A 22,640-nucleotide genomic window follows, 5' to 3' on the forward strand; every position below is an offset into this window, starting at 1 on the left:
GCCAGCTTGACAGGGGCAACTGGCTGAACTCAAGGGGAAAATGCGAGACCGCCAGTATCTCCCTCGCTGAGGCTGCAGGTATCAGGAGACTGTTACGTGACTGTACAAACCTTCCCAGGTAGACTGGGTGAGAGCCACTCCATCTGCAGAGGAATGTTGTCATTGAAGATAGTCCCTCGGAAGGTGTGGCCACATCCTGTATCACCTCCTCAGAGACTGAGGACCCAGGAAAATGAGAGTACTTGGATGAGGCAAGAAAGGCTCGTGAATACCAAGGTTGACTAACTGACTCTGAGACAAGGTCAGATATAACAGGATGCTTTTGTATTTTTGTTCCATGGATTGGGGTGTGCCCCCTTATCTCCCACTCTGTCAAATCTAGTTTTCCTAACAACAATGATACTGTAGAAGTTCTACTCTGAAGGAAGTCAGAATCTGTGAATGAAGTAGCTGTTAATACCATAGAAGGAAGGACCTCAGGAAAAGCAAGAGAATATTCAAGGTTTGTTGTCAAGGACATTTCCTTTAATGAATTCTGTGATGCTACTGTATGCAGTGGCCTTGTCATCTTTGTATACCTTGGAGTACCTGGAATAAAGTCAGGATGGAGGATAGGAGTGATCCGTCTTAAGGCAGCAAATAAGCCAGAAATTGAAGAGGCCTCATCTTTAGGGATCCAAGGAGTCACTAAGGTGGGTAATGAAACAGAGAAAGGGTTGTTTGGTTTTCTCGTCATTTCATTTGGCCCTACTGTTGGGACTGGGATAGCCCTTAACTGCCTGGGTCTTCTTTGAGATTTTTGAAGTAATCTCCAACCTTCAATCTTATATCCTAAAATTTGGGCAAGATACTTAGAGGAAGCATGCTGTTGAAAAACTTGCATTAGCTCTGGCAGTGCTGTAGAAACATCATGTTCCATAGACCAGTGGAATTGTACAGAGTGACCTTGTAAAGGAGTGACTTGCCTAGGATCTTCAGCCAACACTGGAAGGTTCCAGAGATGCTTGTTTACCTTGCTTCTGAATGTGCTCATGGTCACCAAAGAAGGATCCAAGTGGAAATAGTCTGCCAGTGTGTGTACCAAAAAGAGACGGTCTTGAACACCAAGAGTTTCAACAGCTGCTTTAAGAGTAATTTCAGCTATGATGGTGGAACACTCCTTTGAGCCTCCGTGGGCCCTAATACTGAAGATTGAAAAGAACAATACGGCATGGATTATTGCTTTATTAGCAATCCCTTATTTTTATGTAGGCCTTCAGGGTATATATAGCATTCTCTCATACATTGTTTATTGTTGCCTCCAATAACTAGGAGGATAGGGAAGACAATTATCATAATCCCTAATTTATAGTTGAAGAAGCTGAGATTCAAAGTGCTAAGAAAAATGTCCAAAGGCACAGAGTAAATACCTGATCCTAATTCAGGTGTTCTGACTTCAATCAGAAGGTAAGAATTTCAGTGGGAAAGTTGTTTTGGAGTTAGAAAGTTTTGAGTTATTTAACTGATCTGAGCTTCTGTTTCTTCGAATAGAGAATGGGTATAAAAATTTCCCTTGCAGAGCTATTTTGCATATTAATTGATATATGCACTTCACAAGTTATTACCTGGCACACAATAAGACTTTCACTCTTACTGCGCCTGTCCTGTTCCCTTCTGTCCCTTCTCGTCTCTTCCCTGTGACCTTTCCTATCCTTCCCATCCTTGTGTCCTTCCTTTCATCCTACCTTGTGTCCTTTCCTTCCTTGCATTCTTTTTTTTCTTTCATCCTTCTGTATCCCTCTTTTCCTTGCATCCTTCCTTTTGCTTTGCTCTCTTGTACTTCTTTATCTCACATCTTTTGCATCTAGACCAACAGTTTCTTACTGGTACCAACTTCCTCTTAAATGGAAGTACTGGTGAGTAGTCCCTGCAATTACTAAATGCGCTCTTTTAAGTAATAGCCCATGATTTGACTTTAGTCCATAGTTGGGATTGTGAGGCCAATGTCTCTAGAAGCTCATGGCTTTGCTGAATGGAAACCCAAGTAATAACTCTCACAGGTCCAGAAAGGATGTGAGCATAGGATAGCCCTAGTTTACTGTTGAAATGAACAGGTATGCTAAACCAAAAAGTATAAAAAAAAAAATTAGTTCTTTTAAGAAAATGAAAACAGGATTAATTTTAGGGTGAAATGATTAGATTCTGTTTTGAATGCATTGTTAAGGCTTCCATTTCTTCCCTTCATCTGTAAGACTTTCAAATGTGCCACGGAGCCCATAAGGCTTTTCGAGATCCAGCCTCTGCTAACTTCTCCAGCTTCATGTCCCGCCACTACCCAGCTCACCCTGTGTTTCAGCAATGCCAAATTTTGTGTGGTTTCCCAAACATAACATTCTGTTTAATGTTTTTGTAACCATTCAACAGGTCCTTCTTTGAGCCTATAGTGCCTTTCCTCCTGTTTTGGCTAGCTGACTTCAACTTCAACTTTAATGTCCATCATGGACATTACTTCATCCAAAAAGTTTTGCCAACATCCTCCCCCAAGGTGAGTTAATCTACTAATTTAGCCTCTATATCTTACATATATAAGATATATGTAATGCATTCTTTGCACCATATTACCATTTTTTAAATTACATTTCCACATACCCTACTGGAGCAAGTTCCTCAGCAGCAATTTATTCATATTATCTCCTACGCCCAGCTCAGGGATCTGGCAAATAGTAGACACTCACTAAATTCTTAATGAATGAATGCGTAAGTAAATGAAAAAAATGAAAAAAGATGCAATGATACATGGGAAAACACCTTATAAATTGTGAGTTGCTGTGTAAGAGTTGGTTATTATTGGCCTGAACTATGTTTCATAGTTTTGCGTAAAAATTATTCTAGAAGTTAAAAAGCAACTTTCTAGAGAAAAACTTCAAAATTTTAGATTAAGAGGGATAGCAAACAACATGGTAATTTCCATATTGGAAAATAACTTAAGGAAAATAAAAAATACTCAAAATGTGAATTGTTAAACCATATAGAATTACCTTTTAATCGATTTTAAAACAGATAATACATGAACACAATATAAGATTCACAAGGCACAAAAATGAAAATCATGTAAAATACACTGTGTTCCTTTTTTATCCCCTCATCCTTGTTGCCCAGTCTCCCAGTTTGTGTATTCAGATGCTGCTTTTTGAAAGAGGAAAAGAGAAAAGGACTGTTCTCAGTTAGTGCATGGTCCATGAGTGTAAAATAAAATGGTATGAGAAATAAAAACTTAGTTCCCAAGAGTTCATTTATTTGGGGAGGTTGTTTTCCAATTCAAGGAATTACCATAATAAGCTTTGCTCTAAGAGCCTGTTTATTAGCAACACTGTGAAATGTGTCTACTTCTCCCTTTTGTGATGGTCTTCTGTTCCTTATTCTTCCTCCAGTGCAAGGTTTTGCTTCTTCATATCCTGCCCTTGCTCTTTTGACTAAACTCATAGGCTCAGCGCCACACCCAGGTGTCCTGGTACTTTTTTAATGTGGACACTTACCCACTTGGAGAAGGAATCAAGCTTGCTTCCTTTACTTCATCCCTATCCAGCACATGAAGGGTAAAGGTGATGGAGGCTGTTCGTGTTTGCTGGAAACAGAAATCCCCAGACACTAGCACCATGATTTGGTAATCTCTTCCTTCATCTTCTAAGGGCAGTCCTTGCAAGGTCTTGATAGAAGGATTATATTCCAGCCATCTTGGCAGTTTGACGTTATGAACCCCTGTAACCTGTTCAATTACACATGAAATAAAGTCTGAACTTGCCTTTAGGAAGAGGTTTTACATTTGTTTGCTCTGTCCCTGTGGCAGAGCACTGATAACAAGAGTTAAAGATCTCTGTTGAGGTATACATTTCAAGTTTAATCATAAACCAGTTTTTTTTAAATGCTAAGAATATACTTCTTTCTTCTCAGCTTCATAAAGTTCTTTTGAAAACCCTAAACTTTGAGTAGAAATCACAGAATCATCACTAAACTCATTAAAATACTGGGTCAAGTATTTCATTAAAAGAAGTTTACAAAGCCTAGGAACTATTTAATATGATTGACAATTAAGGCTTGTGTCTAAAAATGCTAAATTCTATTAAATTCATATATTGGATTGCTTTTCCTCTCAGACTAGGTTCCTTACAGTAGCTCGTTATTTGTAAGCCTTTAAAAGTACTTTCATTTTCTTGGACAGTGCCCTGAGTCACCTACATAAAAACTATTACAGGGTTACAGGGACTACTTGGAAAGCTTGAACCCTGTTTATTTTTAATATCTACGAAACACAGTACTGAACAGATTGGTTAGAGATACTTAGATGCTTACCTGAAACTGACTTATTTTCCCTTGGAAGGCATATGGAGAAACTGGATAATAGAATAATTTTCCAATGAGAGCAGCTGTGTCTGGCATGCCGTGAAGAACTCGGGTCTCTGCACATGAATAGTGAGTTGTCACAGCCAGCCCATGCATGGAGACAGAGGTCAGCACCAGCGCAAGATATGGTATTGCTGAAACTCTTCGGATCCAGTCCAGGGACTGATGGGTGCCGGCGAGGTCCGCTCCCGTGCGTTTCTTACTGGTATCCATGGCTTCTGTATAGTCAGCTCCACTTGGGTAACTGGATATCACCTTACTGAACCGCAAACTGCTCAACCGATTACTATTTCTTATCTATCTTCAGAGCAATATTTAGGGTTTAGAATCCTTTTGTTTTCACATATCATTTGCATCAACGGAGAATTAAAGATTCCCACTATCTCAAAACATCACTGCTCTGTGGTGAAAGCACAAGTGAGAGAGGGAGAGCACTGATGCATTTTGACATAGAGTCTGCCTTGCATGGCTCCTTTAGTGATCTCCATCCAGCGGTACCCAGAGATTAATACGGTGCTCATAAAAGGATGAGTTAATGTAATAAGATAGTAAAAACAAATACAATACAGCAATAAAAAGCCTTCCGCAAAGATAGCCTTATTCCCATTTTCATCTGTGCCCCCATAATAGACATCAGAGGTTTCTCAGCATCCCTGTCCCTCTTTTGGTCATAACAACCTCCCTTTGGGAAAATTTCCCTCACCTACCTCATGACCAAATGATGTAGGTCCCAATCGTAGTCACCCATCTCTCTGGCCAGAGAGGTGAGCAAATAACTCGGGGCTGGTAGGTCAAAATCCTCAGTGCCGGGCTTCCCTGGTGGCGCAGTGGTTGAGAGTCCGCCTGCCGATGCAGGGGACACGGGTTCATGCCCCGGTCCGGGAAGATCCCACATGCCGTGGAGCGGCTGGGCCCGTGAGCCATGACCGCTGAGCCTGCGCGTCCGTCCGGAGCCTGTGCTCCGCAACGGGAGAGGCCACAACAGTGAGAGGCCCACGTACCACACACACACACACAAAATCCTCAGTGCCTCTTGCTGTGGGGAAAGCCCAGGTTCGGGTAGGAGACCCAGTCTTGGCTTTTACTGTTTTCTGGGGTTTTCCATGGACGTGCTGGGACATAAAATCTCTCTTTCCTCTAGGGTTGCGTGTTAACCTGCCGCTTCATCAGTACGCCTTCCCCTCCCCACCCCACCTCAATCCTCTCCCAGCACCCCGAGCCCAGCCTCCTCGTTTCTGGAACTTGTTATAGAACAGCCCAGTCATGTACAGGCAGGCACTCCGGAAAATGTGGAATAACCCACGGCCCTAGTTGCAATGTATTCCTTTTCAGTTCCCAGTGGACTAGTGTCTGTAGCATTTCTTCTTTATGTTGAACACGATGTTAAGCTTGGCCAGTAGAGGGCACTGGAGAGACACTGCAGGAAGAAGGAGGCGTCTGGTTTCCGGGCGCTGTTTTGCTTTCGGTAGCTGCTGCTGTAGGGCTCAGCAAGGTTGTATGTGGAAGCGGACATCCAGTGCGCTCTGCACCAGCCTCACACTGTCCCTTGGTGACCTTGCAGTCCAGCCCAGGCCCAGTTGGCCACTAACCATGACCCTCCTGCCTGGACGCTGGTGTGTTCCAGACCTCGTGTCAGCAGCGGCACCCAGACCCTGTCTGCATCCTCCCACCAGCGTCGGCGCATCTGTACCCTGCAAGGTTGTCTCCTGCTGCCTGGTGACTGTGGACCAGCTCTGCATCTGACAACCCAGTAAACTTCCCTGCCATCCCATGGGTGGCAACCATCCTTTTCTCTAAAGAGATCTAAACCTTACTATTGGAGAGTGGGCCTTCCCCCAAGTTTTCTCTTCCTTAGGCACTCTCCAGCAGCCCTAGGTACCCTTAGAGTCTTCTTTACATCTTTTTTTAGCTACTCTCCTACTTTAAGTTAATAATTCTTTACATAAAACCTTCCCTGTTCAAACATACTGTGTTTCCAGTTTCCTTATTGTCCAGACTGATTCACCCCTTATTCTTAACATTACTTTTAGTTCCGGTGACTGGCTTTGTTCTTTTCTTATATTTAGGTTGGTAATGTTTTATTATTACTATTCCACCACTGAAGTCTATGTAAAATGGGAGAAGCTCTGCCTGTCTTACCTGTTATCATGCATCTGGAAGAGTCTGTAAATTATGAAGTGACTTTTTATGTTCGTTGTTTTTATTATCTAACAGCCCTTCTCTCTTATTTTCTTTAGTCTCACCCTCTCTCTGCATGTTTCCAGGATGTTGGTTCTTGACTTTTGCCTTCTCTCTATACCTTAGCTTCTCATACCTATAGCTTCGTCTTGATCTCTTGCTGGAGCTCTAGGCTTATGTCTCTATGACTCTCTTCAGTTATTCTCCACTGTCTAGATGCTGAAAGATAATGTCCTAAATTTTTAATTTGACAGTCAAGACTTCATTAATTCAACATTCACGAGCGCCTGTTTAATGTGCAAGGTACTATTGTGGGTGCCGGGCATACAGAAGTGAACTGGATAGGCAAAGCCCCTACGTTTATGGAGTTTATATTCCACAATTTAACCCTAATCTATCCTTCCAGACGTATCTCCCTGCATTAACCTGTGATCCAGGGGAAAGTAAACAACTCCTGGTCATTTTCCTGTCTCTCTACCAATTATCAAACGTGAAATGATCTTTGCCCTCTTTGTCTATCCAAACCCTATGCTTTAAGACCCAGTTTAAAAGCATCCATGAATCTTCAGTAGACAACTCCCAAAACACTTAGAACAGTGATCCACAGCTTTTCCCAAAGCAATTTATCCGGGAGTTAAAATATGCCCTTTTGTAACAGTGCCTCAATATGCATTATTCTCAGTGGGAAAAGGGAGGGTTTTTGCCAGAATTTCAGCACATAGGTATGGGGGACATGTATAATTTGAAAGAGTCCCCCCGGTGATTCTGATATGTCTCCATAGAAGGATATGGCTCCTTCCCTGTTGAGAATCACTGGTCTATACCTTATGTTTCTCAGTGAAATGTGTGCTGCTTTAAAAACATTTTCTATTATTTAAATTCTCATGACTCATCTCTTTACATAAATGGAAACACATTAGGAAAAAGTCAGTAGGTCTACTACTTCTTGAGATTCTTCCCTGCCCACAATTCCTGTTTGTGTGTATTACACACAGAATGTTGAGAAATATTGAAATGATTATTGGTTTTACTTGTAAATTGCAAAAACAAAATAAAATACTACTCACTTTAATAACTGTTGCCCGTGCTTTCCTTTTTTTTTTTTTTTTTGACCAAAGCATTCCTAAGCCCATTGCCTGGCTTGTGCCTTGAACTTAATTTTAGTTTGAAAAATCAAGGTTATATCTAAATATAAGTTAAACTTATAAAACTTCTAGAAGAAAACTTGGGGAAAAGCTTTATGACCTTGGATTAGACAAAGAATTCTTAGGATATAAAAAGCACATAATTACCAAAATGATTAATTTTTTTTAGGTTGACAGTATCGAATGCTGGCAATGATGTGGGAAAACTGGAACTCTCATACATTGCTAATATAGTTACAAAATGCCACAGACACTTTGAAAAACACACTGATGGAGCTAATCACATAAATATAGAATTTATCAAATATACAGTTTGTTATTATTTCTAGTGGCAATATAACATTTCAGAACCCCGAATTTGAAGTTACCTTAAGGATTAGTACTTTGCTTTTTAATGAGGCAATTCCTCCTTAATGTATTTTTCTGCACTTAAATCATCACTTAGCTGTCTCTTCTTAGGTAAACATCCCCAGCTCACTCGACTCCTGCAAAGAAACCACTTCCTGTCCTTTAGGCTTTTTAGTTACTTACCTTAGACCCTCTTTAATATCTCCATCATCCTTTCACATGAAGAGAGTAAAAGTAAACATCAAGGAAGGGTTTCATCTTGTCTAAATATAAAAAGACAATTTCACTAAAAAATGACTGGGGGGAAATGTGGCAAAGCACTAGCAACATTTGAAGCTGCCTTTGGGAAAGTAGCTGATTGTATGAGCATGACTGCCACCCCTGCAGGTTTCCCACACCTGCTGGGGTCCACCCTTTGAACTCCCTGTGAATAGGACGGTGGTGCCAGGAGGGAATGCAGGTATGTCTCAGAAAGGGAATGTGGACCCGGACAAACTGCCAGCTGTTTCACTGGGAATCAATGACCCAAGAAAGTTAGAATCCATCATTCTGATGAGTCCTGAAAACAGGAAGTCCCTCCACTCAACAGTTTGTACTCTGCTTATTAGGCATTTAAGGTTTATCAACAGAAATGATCAATGGAAAGTGGGGGAGTGAATGGAAAGCGCTTTGAATTGGAGGGAGTCAAAGGGTTCTTGTCCCTTTCACAATGAATCAGCTAGTACACTTTGGGAGAATCACTTCCTTTCTCATGGTCTCAGATTTTGCAGTTGTTCAATTAGAGAGCGTCAGACCAGAAGTTCCCTATGGTCTCTTTTGATTCTTCACCTTTTATGATTTTGTAGTAATAGGCCTCAAGAACTTACTAAAGTGAATCCTTCTCCCTGTGGCAATCATAAGAGAATTGACAGAAATAACTAACCTTGCTGACTTGGCTGTCTTACTTGGAAGCACTTCAGTGACTCCAGAGTGTCGAAAAGACTGAGCACTTCAAATTCCATTTCATGACACACACTGTTAAACCCTGAAACAGATTTACTGGAGAGCTTGAGAATATGGGATTGAGTCCGTCAGAAAGCTACTGTTCATTCATTTATTTATTTAGTTTAAAATTTATTTATTTATTTATGGCTGTGTTGGGTCTTCGTTGCTGCGTGCGGGCTTTCTCTAGTTGCGGCGAACAGGGGCTTCTCTTCATTGCTGTGGGCGGGCTTCTCATTGCGGTGGCTTCTCTTGTTGCGGAGCACAGGCTCTAGGCGCACGGGCTTCAGTAGTTGTGGCGTGCAGGCTCTAGAGCGCAGGCTCAGTAGTTGTGGCACACGGGCTTAGTTGCTCCACAGCATGAGGTATCGTCCTGGCCCAGGGATCACACCCGTGTTCCCTGCATTGGCAGGCGGGTTCTTAACCACTCTGCCACCAGGAAGTCCCTCAGATTATTTTAATGTGAATGCTTGTCAGAGTTTATAGTTGTTCAATATTTTTGCCTTCCAAAAATTGCAAAGACCTTAGAGTGTTTTAATTCTGATCACCCCCTCACTATTTATGAGCTACTCTAATGGTCTTTTGGGTCAATTATTCCCATTGATTTTTATTATGTGACAATCAATGTAGCCAATTATTATAAACCATCGATGTTGCTTTATTTTACCCATATATTACCAATGTCTTTGATCACCATTTCTTTAGCAACAGAGTCCTTCCTTTAATATTCCTTTAGTGAGCTCTTTGGTGGTAAAGTCTCTCAGTTTTTATTTGTCTAAAAATTATTTTCTTAAAGGTAATAGATTGTCAATTGTTTTATCTCAGTCTATTGAAGATATTCTACTACCTCTGGCTTGTCTCACTACTGTTGAGAAGTCAGTTGTCAGCCTCATTGTTATTCCATTGTGGGTGCTGTGTCTTCTCCCTGTGGACTGTTGAAGGCTTTTTGTCTTTTGGTGTTTTGCGGTTGTGGTTAGGTATGGAATTTTTTTCCATCCTGCTTTTTGTTTTTGTTTTCATTTGGTTTGGTTTTCCTGGATCTGTGTCTTTTAACCATTCTGGAAATTACCAGCCATTATCCTGACAAATATTATTTCTAACCTATTCTATTACCTCATTTTGGAACGATAGTTAGACCTCACTCTACACTCCATGTCTTTTAACTTCTATTTCATACTTTTCATTTCTGTCTGGGATATTTCCTGAATGTCTTTGTGTCTTTCTTCCAGTTCTCAAATTCTCTTCTCAGATGTAGCTAACCAATTATTCCTGTCCACGGATATTTTATTAATTCAATTGCTGACCTCTAGAAATTCTGCTTGGTTCTATTTATTTATGTATTTATGTTTTGCTCATGCATTTTATTTTATTTAAAACATTTTTATTTCATAATGGAGTATAGTTGATTAACAAGGCTGTGTCAGTTTCGGGTGTACAGCAAAGTGATACAGTTATACATATACATGTATCTCTTCTTTTTCAAATTCTTTTCCCATTTAGGTTATTACACAGTATTGAGCAGACTTTTCTGTGCTATACACTAGGTCCTTGTTGGTTATGTATTTTAAATATAGCGCTGTGTACATGTCAGTTGTTTGGTTCTCTTTAAAATCTGTTTGTTCATCTTTTGAGTCTGTTGTTCTTCTTTTTGGGTGTGTAAACATCTTTACTGGAGTCTAATTGCTTTACGTAGGTGTGTTAATTTCTGTTTTATAACAAAGTGAATCAGCTATACATATACATATATCCCCATGTCTCCTCCTTTTTATGTCTCCATCCCACCCTCCCTCTCCCACCCGTCTAGGTGGTCACAAAGCACCGAGCTGATCTCCCTGTGCTATGCGGCTGCTTCCCACTAGCTATCTATTTTACGTTTGGTACTGTATATATGTCCATGCCACTGTCTCACTTTGTCCCAGCTTACCTTTTCCCCTCCCTGTGTCCTCAAGTCCATTCTCTACATCTGCATCTTTATTCCTGTCCTGCCCCTAAGTTCTTCAGAACCCTTTTTTTTTTTTAGCTTCCATATATATGTGTTAGCATACGGTATTTGTTTTTCTCTTTCTGACTTACTTCACTCTGTATGACACTCTTTATGTCCATCCACCTCACTGCAAATAACTCAATTTCGTGTCTTTTTATGGCTGAGTAATATTCCATTGTATATATGTGCCACATCTTCTTTATCCATTCAGCTGTTGATGGATACTTAGGTTGCTTCCATGTCCTGGCTATTGTAAATAGAGCTGCAATGAACATTGTGGTTTATGACTCTTTTTGAATTATGGTTTTCTCAGGGTATATGCCCAGTAGTGGGATTGCTGGGTCGTATGCTGGTTCTATTTTTAGTTTTTTAAGGAACATCCATACTGTTCTCCATAGTGGCTGTATCAATTTACATTCCCACCAACAGTGCAAGAGGGTTCGCCTTTCTCCACACCCTCTCCAGCATTTATTGTTTGTAGATTTTTTGATGATGGCCATTCTGACTGGTGTGAGGTGATACCTCATGGTAGTTTTGATTTGCATTTCTCTAATGATTAGTGATGTTGAGCATCCTTTCATGTGTTTGTTGGCAATCTGTATATGCTTTGGAGAAATGTCTATTTAGGTCTTCTGCCCATTTTGGGATTGGATTGTTTGTTTTTTTGATATTGAGCTGCATGAGCTGCTTGTACATTTTGGAGATTAATCCTTTGTCAGTTGCTTCATTTGCAAATATTTTCTCCCATTCTGAGGGTTGTCTTTTCATCTTGTTTATGGTTTCCTTTGCTTTGCAAAAGCTTTTAAGTTTTATTAGGTCCCATTTGTTTATTTTTGTTTTTATTTCCATTTCTCTAGGAGGTGGGTCAAAAAGGATCTTGCTGTGATTTATGTCATGGAGTGTTCTTCCTGTGCTTTCCTCTAAGAGTTTTATAGTGCCTGGCCTTATATTTAGGTCTTCAATCCATTTTGAGTTTATTTTTGTGTATGGTATTAGAGAGTGTTCTAATTTCATTCTTTTACATGTAGCTGTCCAGTTCTCCCAGCACCACTTATTGAAGAGACTGTCTTTTCTCCACTGTATATTCTTGCCTCCTTTATCAAAGATAAGCTGACCATATGTGCGTGGGTTTATCTCTGGGCTTTCTATCCTGTTCCATTGATCTATATTTCTCTTTTTGTGCCAGTACCATACTGTCTTGATTACTGTAGCTCTGTAATATAGTCTGAAGTCCAGGAGCCTGATTCCTCCAGCTCCGTTTTTCTTTCACAAGATTGCGTTGGCTATTCGGGGTCTTTTGTGTCTCCATACAAATTGTGAAAGTTTTTGTTCTAGTTCTGTGAAAAATGCCATTGGTAGTTTGATAGGAATTGCACTGAATCTGTAGATTTCTTTGGGTAGTAGAGTCATTTTCACAATGTTGATTCTTCCAATCCAAGAACATGGTATATCTCTCCATCTGTTTGTATTATCTTTAATTTCTTTCATCAGTGTCTTATAGTTTTCTGCATACAGGTGTTTTTTCTCCTTAGATAGGTTTTTTCCCTAGGTATTTTATTCTTCTTTTGCAATGGTAAATGGGAGTGTTTCCTTAATTTCTCTTTCAGATTTTTCATCATTAGTGTATACGAATGCAAGAGATTTCTGTGCATTAATTTAGTGTCCTGCTACTTTACCAGATTCATTGATTAGCTCTACTAGTTTTCTGGTAGCACCTTTAGGAACTATGTATAGTATCATGTCATCTGCAAACAGCGACAGCTGTTTGAAAAGACTTCTTCTTTTCTGATTTGGATTCCTTTTATTTCTTTTTTTCCCTGACTGCTGTGGCTAAAACTCCCAAAACTATGTCGAATAATACTAGTGATAGTGGACAACCTTGTCTTGTTCCCCATCTTAGAGGAAAAGGTTTCAGTTTTTCACCATTGAGAATGATGTTGGCTTTGGGTTTGTCATCTATGGTCTTTATTATGTTGAGATAAATTCCCTCTATGCCTACTTTCTGGAGGGTTTTTATCATAAATGGGTGTTGAATTTTGTTGAAAGCTTTTTCTGCATCTATTGAGATGATCATATGGTTTTTCTCCTTCAGTTTTTTAATATGGTGTATCACATTGATTGATTTGCGTATATTGAAGAATCCTTGCATTCCTGGGGTAAACCCCACTTGATCATCATGTTTGATCCTTTTAATGTGCTGTTGGATTCTGTTGTTAGTATTTTGTTGAGGATTTTTGCATCTACATTCTTCAGTGATATTAGCCTGTAATTTTCTTTCTTTGTGACATCTTTGTCTGGTTTTGGTATCAGGGTGATGGTGGCCTTGTAGAATGAGTTTGGGAGTGTTCCTCCCTCTGCTATACTTTGGAAGAGTTTGAGAAGCATAGATATTAGCTCTTCTCTAAATGTTTGACAGAATTCGCCTGTGAAGCCATTAGGTCCTGGGCTTTGGTTTGTTGGAAGATTTTTAATCACAGTCTCAATTTTAGTGCTGTGACTGGGCTGTTTATATTTTCTCTTTCTTCGTGGTTCAGTCTCGGAAAGTTGTGCTTTTCTAAGAATTTGTCCATTTCTTCCAGGTTGTCCATTTTATTGGCATAGGGTTCCTTGCAGTAATCTCTCATGACCCTTTGTATTTCTGCAGTGTCAGTTGTTACTTCTCCATTTTTATTTCTAATTCTGTTGATTTGAGTCTTCTCCCTTTTTTTCTTGATGAATCTAGCTAATGGTTTATCAATTTTGTTTATCTTCTCAAAGAAACAGCTTTTAGTTTTATTGATCTTTGCTATTGTGTCCTTTATTTCTTTTTCATTTATTTCTTATCTGATATTTCTGACTTCTTTCCTTCTGATAACTTTGGGGTTTTTTTGTTTTCCTTTCTCTAATTCCTTTAGGTGTAAGGTTAGGTTGTTTATTTGAGTTGTTTCTTTTTTTCTTTTTTTTTAATATATATTTTTTTGTGGTACGCGGGCCTCTCACTGTTGTGCCCTCTCCTGTTGCAAAGCACAGGCTCTGGACGCGCAGGTTCAGCAGCCATGGCTCACGGGCCCAGCCACTCCGCTGCATGTGGGATCTTCCCGGACCGGGGCACGAACTGTGTCCCCTTCATCAGCAGGTGGACTCTCAGCCACTGCGCGACCAGGGAAGACCTTGAGTTGTTTCTTGTTTCTTGAGGTAGGATTGTATTGCTGTAGACTTCTCTCTTAGAACTGCTTTTTTGCATCCCATAGGTTTTGGGTCATCGTGTTTTCACTGTCATTTGTTTCTAGGTATTTTTTGATTTCCTCTTTGATTTCTGCAGTGATCTCTTGGTTATTAAGTAGTGTATTATTTAGCCTCCAAGTGTTTGTATTTTTTACAGATTTTTTTCCTGTAACTGATATCTAGTCTCATAGCATTGTAGTCAGAAAAGATACTTGATATGATTTCAATTTTCTTAAATTTACCGAGGCCCAACTTGTGACCCAAGATATGATCTATTGTGGAGAATGTTCCATGAGCACTTGAGAAGAAAGTGTATTCTGTTGTTTTTGGATGGAATGTCTTATAAATATGTATTAAGTCCATCTTGTTTAATATATCATTTAAAGCTTGTGTTTCCTTATTTATTTTCATTTTGGATGATCTGTCCTTTGGTGAAAGTGGGGTGTTAAACTCCCCTGCTATTTTTTTGTTACTGTTGATTTCCCCTTTATGGCTGTTAGTATTTGCCTTATGTATTGAGGTGCTCCTATGTTGGGTGCATAAATATTTACAATTGTTATATCTTCTTCTTGGTTTGATCCCTTGATCATTATGTAGTGTCCTTCTTTGTCTCTTGTAATAGTCTTTATTTAAAAATCTATTTTTTCTGATATGAAAATTGCTACTCCAGCTTTCTTTTGATTTCCATTTGCATGGAATATCTTTTTCCATCCCCTCACTTTCAGTCTGTATGTGTCTCTAGGTCTGAAGTGGGTCTCTTGTAGACAGAATATATATGGGCCTTGTTTTTTATCCATTCTGCCAGTCTATATCTTTTGGTGGGAGCATTTAATGCATTTACATTTAAGGCAGTTATCGATATGTATGTTCCTATTACCATTTTCTTAATTGTTTTGGGTTTGTTACTGGAGGTCTTTTCCTTCTCTTGTGTTTCCTGCCTAGAGAAGTTCCTTTAGCCTTAGTTGTAAAGCTGGTTTGGTGGTGCTGAACTCTCTCAGCTTTTGCTTATCTATAAAGGTTTTAATTTCTCCATCAAATCTTAATGAGATCCTTGCTGGGTAGAGTAATCTTGGTTGTAGGTTCTTCCCTTTCATCACTTTAAATATGTCATGCCACTCCTTTCTGGCCTGTAAAGTTTCTGCTGAGAAATCAGCTGTTAACCTTATGGGAGTTCCCTTGTATGTTATTTGTTGCTTTTCCCTTGTTGCGTTTAATATTTTTTCTTTGTATTTAAATTTTGATAGTTTGATTAATATGTGTCTTGTCATGTTTCTTCTTGGATTTATCGTGTATGGGACTCTCTGTGCTTCCTGGATTTGACTATTTCCTTTCCCATATTAGGGAAGTTTTCAACTATAATCTCTTCAAATATTTTCTCAGAACCTTTCCTTTTTCTCTTCTTCTTCTGGGACCCCTATAATTCGAATGTTGGTGCATTTAATGTTGTCCCAGAGGTCTCTGAGACTGTCCTCAGTTCTTTTCATTCTTTTTTCTTTATTCTGCTCTGCGGTAGTTATTTCCACTGTTTTATCTTCCAGGTCACTTATCCATTCTTCTGCCTTGGTTATTCTGCTATTGATTCCTTCTAGAGAAGTTTTAATTTCATTTACTGTGTTGTTCATCATTGTTTGTTTGCCCTTTAGTTCTTCTAGTCCTTGTTAAACATTTCTTGTAGTTTCTCCATTCTATTTCCAAGATTTTGTGTCATCTTTACTCTCATTACTCTGAATTCTTTTTCAGGGAGACTGCCTATTTCTTCTTCATTTGTTTGGTCTGGTGGGTTTTTACCTTGCTCTTTCATCTGCTGTGTGTTTCTCTGTCTTCTCATTTTTCTTAACTTACTGTGTTTGGGATCTCCTTTTTGCAGGCTGCAAGTTCGTAGTTCTCGTTTTTGGTGTGTGCTCCCAGTGGCTAAGTTTCGTTCAGTGTGTTGTGTAGGCTTCCTGGTGGAGGAAGTGCCTGTGTTCTGGTACATGAGGCTGGATCTTGTCTTTCTAGTGGGCAGGTCCACATCCAGTCGTGTGTTTTGGGGGTGTCTGTGGCCTTATTATGATTTTAGGCAGCCCCTCTGCTAATGGGTGGGGTTGTGTTCCTGTCTTGCTAGTTGTTTGGCATAGGGTGTCCAGCATTGTAGCTTGCTGGTTGTTGAGTGGACCTGGGTCTTGGCGTTGAGATGGAGATCTCTGGGAGATTTTCACCATTTGATATTATATGGAACTGGGACATCTCTGGTGGACCAATGTCCTGAACTTGGCTCTCCCACCTCAGAGGCACAGGCCTGACACTGAGCTGGAGCACCAAGACTCTGTCAGCCACACGGCTCAGAAGAAAAGCAAGCAAGAAAGAAAGAAAAAACTAAAATAAAAAGAAAGTTATTGAACTAAAAAATTTAAAAAAAATTTTAATAAAAAATTAAAAAGTAGTAAAAAAAAGAAAAAAGAAAGAACAAAAGAAGAGAGCAACCAAACCAGAAAACAAATCCACCAATTATAACAAGTGCTAAAAACTATATTTAAAAAAAACAAAAATACGGACAGACCGAACCCTAGGACAAATGGTGAAAGGAAAGCTTCACAGAGAAAATCACACAAAGAAGCATACACATACACACTCACAAAAAGAGAAAAAGGAAAAAAAATATGCATATAAAAAAAAAAAGAGAGCAACCAAATCAATAAACTAATCTATCAGTGATCATAAACTCTAAATACTAAACTAAGATAAACATAAAACCAGAAACCAGTCAGTTGCGTACAGCAAGCCCCAAGTCTACAGTTGCTCCCAAAGTTCACTGCCTCTATTTTGGGATGATTCATTGTCTATTCAGGTATTCCACAGATGCAGGGTACATCAAGTTGATTGTGGAGATTTAATCCACTGCTCCTGGGGCTGCTGGGAGAGATTTCCCTTTCTCCTCTTCGTTAGCACAGCTCCTGGCGTTCAGCTTCGGATTTGGCCCCGCCTCTGGGTGTAGGTCACCTGAGGGCGTCTGTTCCCGTCCAGACAGGACAGGGTTTAAAGGAGCAGCTGATTGGGGGGCTCTGGCTCACTCAGGCCGGGGGGAGGGAGAGGTACAGTATGCGGGGCGAGCCTGCGGCGGCAGAGGCCAGCATGACTTTGCACCAGCCTGAGACGCACCGTGTGTGTTATCCCGGGGAAGTTGTCTCTGGATCCCGGGACCCTAGCAGTGGCGGGCTGCACAAGCTCCCGGGAGGGGGTGTGGATAGTGACCTGTGCTCGCACACGGGCTTCTTGGTGGCGGCGGCAGCAGCCTTAGAGTCTCATGCCTGTCTCTGGGGTCCACGTTGATAGCCGCGGCTCGCGCCCGTCTCTGGAGCTCCTTGAAGCAGCGCTCTTAATCCCCTCTCCTCGCGCACCAGGAAACAAAGAGGGAAGAAAAAGTCTCCTGCCTCTTCGGCAGTTGCAGACTTTTCCCCGGACTCCCTCCCGGCTAGCCGTGGTGCACTAACCCCCTGCAGGCTGTGTTCTCGCCGCCAACCCCAGTCCTCTCCCTGAGCTCCGACCGAAGCCGGAGCCTCAGCTCCCAGCTCCGCCTGCCCCGGCAGGTGAGCAGACAAGCCTCGCGGACTGGTGAGTGCCGGTCGGCCCTGATCCTCTGTGCGGGAATCTGTCCGCTTTGCCCTCCGCACCCCTGTTGCTGTGCTCTCCTCCGCGGCTCCGAAGCTCCCCGCCTCCGCCACCCACAGTCTCCGCCCGCGAAGGGGCTTCTAGTGTGTGGAAACCTTTCCTCCTTCACGGCTCCCTCCCACTGGTGCAGGTCCCGTCCCTATCCTTTTCTCTCTTTTTATTATTTTTTGTTTTGCCCTACCCAGGTACGTGGGGAGTTTCTTGCTTTTTGGGAGGTCTGAGGTCTTCTGCCAGCGTTCAGTAGGTGTTCTGTAGGAGTTGTTCCACGTGTAGATGTATTTCTGGTGTATCTGTGGGGAGGAAGGTGATCTCCGTGTCTCACTCCTCCGCCATCTTGAAGGTCTCTCCCAAGTCTGTTGTTCTTTACTCATATTTTGAGTTTTCATTTTTATTTATTTAAACATATTAAATATAGTTATTTTATATTCTGTGTCTAATCATTCCCACACCAGAAGCCTTTGGGGATCTTCTTCCCCTGTTGTTTCTGCTGTCTCTTTTTCATGGTGCCTTGCTACCTCATGCTTTGTGATATTCAGCTCTGAGTTACTCCTTTTCCTTGGATCTTTCTGTATGGGAATTTTTGAGTCCTGGATTTTACTCTTTTCTGCCAACCATTTAGGAGAGAATATCACCACTTTGAATAAAATTGTCATCTTAAATTTTGTTTTGTTTTGTTTTGTTTTTATCACAGTGACAAATTATAAATCACAATTCAGGCTATCAGTCCCTGTGAAAGTCAGACTGTTAATTTCTGTCAGAGGGGGATTTTACTTGGTTAGAAGATCTGAATATTTCTTACTTTCTTCCTATTTTTATCCATCACTTTGTTTCTACTGTGAGAGTCATTTAGGGCGTCTAATCTGCCATACTGCTGGAAATGGAATAATCTTATAAAATTCCAAGTTGAATGCAATTTATTTTGGCACCAGAATTTCTTTTCTTTTTTTTTTAATAACTTTTATTTTTATTTTTGGCTGCATTGGGTCTTCGTTGCTGCGTGCGGGCTTTCTCTAGTTGCAGCGAGCGGGGGCTACTCTTCGTTGTGGTGCGTGGGCTTCTCATTGCAGTGGCTTCTCTTGTTGTGGAGCGCGGGCTCTAGGTGCACAGGCTTCAGTAGTTGTGGCGCGTGGGCTCAGTAGTTGTGGCGCACGGGCTTAGTTGCTCCGCGGCACGTGGGGTCTTCCCGGACCAGGGCTCGAACCCGTGTCCCCTGCATTGGCAGGCGGATTCTTAACCACTGCGCCACCAGGGAAGCCCCCAGAATTTCTTTTTTGACACAAAATGCCAGTGACTACAAAGCCACGCAATTTGGATCAAGCTTAGCAGAAAGAGCAAATGAGAATTATTATAATGTAAATGGGGCCGTAGTTCTACTTTTTGTAACATCCATGGCACATAGTACCTGACACTTGCCAACTTTCAAAATTTACTGTACTCAAGACCTGTATTATTGACTTTAAAAAGTAAAATGTACGTTTTAAAAGAGACTTGGATGGAATCCCTCCTAGTAATTTAATGTTAATAAACAAATTATCCTATTTTACGTGCAGGATCCACACTGGGAGTGGTTCATACTTGATACTGGGTCTGAAAGTGACAATTCCCACGGATAGATATAGCCAGGTGTGTTGTGATGACACCCAGGAAAGCATTCCTCCTTGCCTTCTCTTTTTTCTTTTGACTTTCTCAGTTGCCCTGAGGTCAGAAACAGGTATTGCTTTCTGAGAACAATTCTGAAAAATAGTTCACTTTGGAAATTCACATGAACAGACTACTCTTAATGCCAATAGCAAGTTGGTAAACACCATGTTCCTAGAAAAAGGCAAATTGCTGTATCCCTGTTTCTACCTCTACAGGACACAGTGGAACCTGCTGTTGTCTTAAGAGTTCCTCAACCAGATAACAAAAAGAAGGAAACTCCATACTCAGCTACTGCTTCCTGTAGCCCACAGAGACCCAAGATTTCTTCCAGCTTAAAAATGCTATCATTTCTTTGATTTACTGCAGACTATACATAGAAACTTCCACTATCTCTCGGAAAGCAGTTAGCTGAATGTGGCTCTCACTGTAGGGAGAGTGAGTGGCCAGTGAGGAGACCACCCCTGTTCCTCCAAGTCCTGTTCAAGTAGGCAATCTAGAAAGCTGGTCTCAAAGAGACAGGTAAGCAGTTAGGAATCCCTAAGTCAAAGATCTCACAAAACAGCAGCTTATTCCATAATTTAAAAAAATATTTATTGTGTGTCCACTGTGGTCTCTGGCATTGTTATAAGTGCTAGAGATACAACAGGGAGCAAAACAACTTCATTCCTACAGTGCACAGTCCTTGAATGGAGGGCAGATGAGACAAGGGACGATTCCATTACCAAAGTTTAATGAGGACCGGGATACCGGTGGTAGAAGCTGCTACCTAACCACCTCTGTGTTCACTCTTACGGGTCCGCATGGACCTTTTCCATCAAAATTGTACTACGTCACAACGCAGCATATAAAATGGTATCTAGAAACTATGTCCCTATAAAAGAGACATGGAGGGTGGGGTGGGAAAGGGAGCAATGAATAATGAAGAAAATATAATAATTATTTGACCTTTTTTTAACCTTTCAGAGAAGGTTAAACTTTCAAATATATTATATCAAGAAAGGCTGTTTAATAAACAAAACATTGGAACATTTGCCTGACATGTGTAATTCTTAGACAAGAGTGGGAAAAGGAAGTGAAGAAAATTTTTAGTTTAGAACTAAAAAATCAAATTTTAGTATTTTTCTATGTTTACAAAAATAGCTTTATTTTAAAAATTAAATTCCTATGTAAAGCAATTTTTTAGGGCAGTGAAAATACTCTGTATGATATTATAATAATGAATGCATGTCATTATACATTTCTCCAAACCCATAGAATATACAACACCAAGAGTGACCCGTAACGTAAACCATGGACTTTGGGTGATTATGATATGTCAATGTTGGTTCATCAATGTAACAAATGTACCCCTTTTGTTGATAACGGGGGAGGCCATGAATCTGTGCCGGCAGGGAGTATATGGGAAATCTCAGTACCTTCCACTCAATTTTGCTGTGAACCTAAAACTGCTCTTAAGAAAAAGTTTTGTTTGAAAAAAAATATTTTGCATCTTGGTTGGGAGCTCTGAGCACACCCCCTTATAATGCAGCCATATAAGTGAATCAGATATTACAGAATAAAAAGCCCATTAACACACAGGCTCTTAAATGAACAGGAATGGCTCTAGCACTAGTATGTGTTAGGGTTTTCTCAGGAATAATAGATAAAGCTTAGCACTCCCATTGGAGCATTAAGACCATTTTCTCTCCTTTTTCAGATGTCAAACCTGAGAGCTGGCGTACTCACCAGCGCCCCCTTACGTATGCTCCTTCTAATTTGTTTGTTGCTACTTGTTAGCACCTGGCTTCTCCCTGTTCTCTCTGCTTGAGCTCTGGACGCAAAAGTGAAGTTGATAGTTTTTTTTTTTTTTTTAACATCTTTATTGGAGTATAATTGCTTTACAATGGTGTGTTAGTTTCTGCTGCATAACAAAGTGAATCAGCTATATGTAAAGATACATCCCCATATCCCCTCCCTCTGGCCTCTCCCTCCCACCCTCCCTATCCCACCCCTGTAGGTGGTCGCAAAGCACCGAGCTCATCTCCCTGTCTCCATGGTGACTGTTGCAAGATATAAGTGACCCTTCCTGTATCGTTTTGCAGTGAAAGCCTGACTCCAAGTCTCCGAGCTGTCCTCCGCATCTTGCCTGGAGAAGCCAAAACAGCCGTATTTTCCCTTGGGCCCTGGCCATCTGGCCCACTCCCCATGCACTGTTTTCTTTAGATCAGGAGACTGGGGCAACCACCATTCGCCCTGAGGGGGAGGAGGTGAAGGGAGTGTTGGAGTGGAAAAGCCTAATTTTAAATAGGGAATATCGTGGGCACCATGCTTACCAGGATAGCCTGGTGTGATGAGAAATCTTTATTTTTTTCATATCTTCAACAATATTCTTCTGATCGGTATGCCTTTCTCATCACTAGTCCTATCTGAAATTTTTACACTATTCTCTCTTCATGAGAAAAAAAATCTGTTTAGTTTAAAAACATTACATTATTGAGAAACAAATTTAAAGTACTTGACCCTTTGCTGCGCATTGTCACAAAGAGTTGTTTTAACAAATGAGACATAAAAGGATGTTTTCAAGAGTCCCAGGAGAGGGTGGGAGGGAGGCTCAAGAGGGAGGGGATATGGGGACGTATGTATACATATAGCTGATTCACTTTGTTGTACAGCAGAAACTAACACAATACTGTAAAGCAATTATACTCCAGTAAAGATATATGTATATATAAAGAGTCCCAGGAAAATGCAATGTTATTTCTTAGGATATAGACTTTAGATGGGGTGCTGCATGGGAGCCCCGGATGCTAGTGATAGTCTTGGTGGAAGTGAGTTAGGCATCAAGAGAAAGGAGAGATATAACATAAAAAAGATAACTTGGCTTACCTCACATTTGCTCAGGGCAAAATTAGCACAGACCACTGAGCATACATTTACCCAGAGGTACTTTTTCTATTTACCACCAGGGGCCCTACCTGACTATAATCAGATGATTGCATTTTTTTTCTTTTTTAACATCTTTATTGGAGTAAAACGGCTTTACAATGGTGTGTTAGTTTCTGCTGTATAACAAAGTGAATCAGCTATACATATATCCCCATAACCCCTCCCTCTTGTGTCTCCCACCCAACCTCCCCATCCCACCCCTCTAG

Source organism: Lagenorhynchus albirostris, chromosome 11, assembly GCF_949774975.1.
Source record: "Lagenorhynchus albirostris chromosome 11, mLagAlb1.1, whole genome shotgun sequence".
NCBI lineage: Eukaryota > Metazoa > Chordata > Mammalia > Artiodactyla > Delphinidae > Lagenorhynchus > Lagenorhynchus albirostris.